The sequence below is a fragment of the Mustela erminea genome, chromosome 9, assembly GCF_009829155.1.
Source record: "Mustela erminea isolate mMusErm1 chromosome 9, mMusErm1.Pri, whole genome shotgun sequence".
In the NCBI taxonomy this organism is placed as follows: Eukaryota; Metazoa; Chordata; class Mammalia; order Carnivora; family Mustelidae; genus Mustela; species Mustela erminea.
In genome coordinates this window covers 52,666,051-52,669,273 of record NC_045622.1, presented here as the reverse complement: position 1 = coordinate 52,669,273, position 3,223 = coordinate 52,666,051, and positions in this window count along the sequence as shown.

Genomic DNA, 3,223 nt, shown 5'->3' with positions numbered 1-3,223 from the left:
ATTACTTAGATGTAAATAAATGAAGAATTGCTTGACTGTTCTCCAAAACAGTTGTATCATTCAGTGTCCATTTGACATGTCCCCATCATTCTCTGAGCACTTCTTTGCTTTTTGGTCCAAGATGTTCTAGGTTCTTCTTGTACTGTCTTTGACCCCAAACCTTCAAATCAGGCTTTTCTCCAAAGAGTTCTGATTCCTTTCATTGAAAAATTGTATTTAGAAACCAAGATCTAAGCACTAGATGAGGTCATTACTATGGTCATTACCCAGCACTGTTCCTTGATGCTCTGAGTGTATATAAGACACCAAGCAGGAGTGTCTGGCTGGCTCCACCAGCAGAGCATGCGACTCTTGATCCTGGGGTTTTGAGTTCAAGCCCCATGTTAGGTGTAGTAATTACTTAAAAATAAAATGTTTTTTTACAAAAAGACTCCAAGGAGACTCACTCTCACTCTCCTTCTGGCCTTTAAAAAGCATACCACATGTGTTCTACAGTAAAAGGAAAGGAATTCTGCCAACACCTTGAGGGGACTTGGAAGCCTCTGATAATAAGGGAACCCACCAACACAATGTGAGACCCTGAGCAAAGGAACTATCTAAGTCATTTTCAGTCAGTGCTTGAGAGGTGCCAGTTCCACCCACAAGTCCCTTTGGCAGTGTTGTTCTGGTAGTGATTCCAGCCTACAACTCAATTCTCCTAACTTTGCAACAACCTCATGTCTCTTTAAATCTTCTTCTACTTAGAAGAGCTAGAGTTCATTTCTGTTTCCTTCACCTAAAGCTTAACAGATATACCCGCCTTTGCTTGAGCTAGCTTAAAAGGCTTCCTCTTTCTTGTGGCACAGTGATTCTGGTCTAAGATAACAATGGAGACGTGAAGGGTTGACTGTTACCACAAAGGGTGGGAAACTGAGGAGTTCAGTGAGGCAGAATGAGGGACAATTAATTCAACCAATATATTCTTCTCATCCTCTGCCCTGGGTCAGGCCCTAGAAATAGAGATAGGTCATGAACACCCTTGCCCTCAAAGAGCTCCAAAGCTAGTTGGGAAGACAAATATATTTATGAGCAAATCACAATACAACACTTTATGACCCGTAAAAGGATTTAATTAAATATAATGGGAGCCCAGAGAAGACAGCAATAATTCTGCCTCCCCAGGGGTATTAGGAGATTACATTTGAGGTGGGTCTTCAAGGATGATTTAGCTTAAAAAGAAGGAAGAGAAAAGGATCCATTACCCACAAGTCTTGTTGGATGCAGAGTGAGTCAGTCACTTTGAAGGCATCGTTCCGTCTAACCCTCAGGACATCGCCAGAGCTAGGTATTGTTATGTCCTTTTTTTTAAATCAGGAAGCTGGGCTCAGTGAGGTTAATAATTTGACAATGTCCAACAATCAGATGTAAAGGAAACAGGCTCATAGGATCCATCCTAGATGGTATAAGCATAAAAACACTTATCTTAGAGTGTGAAAATGCTTGAGGAATCATTGGGAGTGCTCGAAGTGAAGACTCCAGGCTCGGCTTTCAGGAGTGACTCCCCAAGTCCTACTGGTGGGAACAGCAGGGTAGCTGTGACCCAAGCACACTAGGAAAGCCTCTCTTGAGGCTGCTAGCTCCAGAACGCTGCCCTCTCCGCAGCAGTTCACACCAGCATTAACAGGTATCCTGTTGCTCTCCCCGCTTGACTTGGTCCCAAACTCAGGTCCTGCAAGGGTACATCTGATTTGTGGACACTAGCTGGAAACAAGTCTGGAACAAGGGATTTGTTTTTCCCACCTCCAGTCTGGGCAGACATACCAGAACGCAGCTGGACTGGCTACTGAGTGAGCCAATTCACCATTTCTGCCACATTCAGTTTGATGGGCTTACGAATATTCACTCAACAAACACTAAAATGATGGATTAAGCCTATCATGTGTGGAAGTGGACACTCTCATACACTACTAGTGGAAGAGTAAGGTACTTTGGCAGCATCTAATAATATTAAAAGCATGTATCCACTCAGAGCCAGCAATACTACTTTTAAGAATACTACTAAGAGGGGCACCTGGGTGGCTCAGTGGGTTAAAACCTTTGCCTTCAGCTCAGGTCGTGGTCCTGGGGTCCTGGGATCGAGCCCCGTTTAAACCCAGAATGAGTCTCAGTGGCCGCTGAGCAGGCTCTCCAATAGGCAGGGTAGAAATATTCATGCTCAGACCCAGCTCAGACCTTACTCTTCCACCCCCAGGACAGAGTCAAGCTTGACCCTGTTTGACTCTGTCCTGGGGGTAGAAGAGCAAGCCATGGGGTGGGAACTGTGTGAATATCTGCAAATCCAGGGAGGGGAAGGTATGCCCAGACTCTTATCTCTTCATATAGTTGAGTCTGCCTTGAGGGCCTACTGTGGACCAGGCATAGTGTTAGGCACTAAAATTATGAAAATAAATTATATAATCATTGTTCTCAAAATGTTTATTGTCCAATGAACAATAATATCAATGAAAATTCATATCTTCAGTCATAACTTTTTTGTAGTTCTAGGGAGCCCTGAAAAATTGAAACACTTCTCTTCCCACTTGATTCTCTCAACAGCTCCATGAGGGAGCCAGGGCACAAGTCATGTCCCCATTTTACAAAAGAGGAAACCGAGGTTCAGAGGGAAAGTGACTCAGTCCAAGTGCATATGCCAATTGCATTTTATCAATTATTTTCACGACCATTAATTCATTCACTGGGGGCACAGCTGGGCCTAGGGGAGGGGCTGGAGGGGAGCAATGGTAGGCTCAGGTCCTGTGTGTGCTGCATTCTATCCTGTAATACATTCCATTCAGCTGCTTGATTCAAGAATTCCATCCAACTCAGCAACATGTCGGGGCCAGTACTGTTCTGTTCCAAAGGATGAGGTTGTTCAGTATATCAGTATGGGGAGAACAAAAGGATCTCTACCTTGCTCTGTCCTCTGATTCTTAGATCTACTGTCCTGTGTTATTTTGCATCATCTGATTTTGCTCTAGAGTTCACAATCTTGTATGCAAATGATTTTTTTCACTAGAATATTAATTTCCATAATGGCAAGAATGCATAATTCTTAGATATCTTCTAAGAGTATGTCTCTACTATTTTTTAACTGCTACCTTTAATGAGGAATACAACTAACATATTAATAGAAACAGGTTTCATGCAGCAGTATATATCTTTAGCCTGTGCAATGTACCCGATATTTTCCATTATATTCTATATA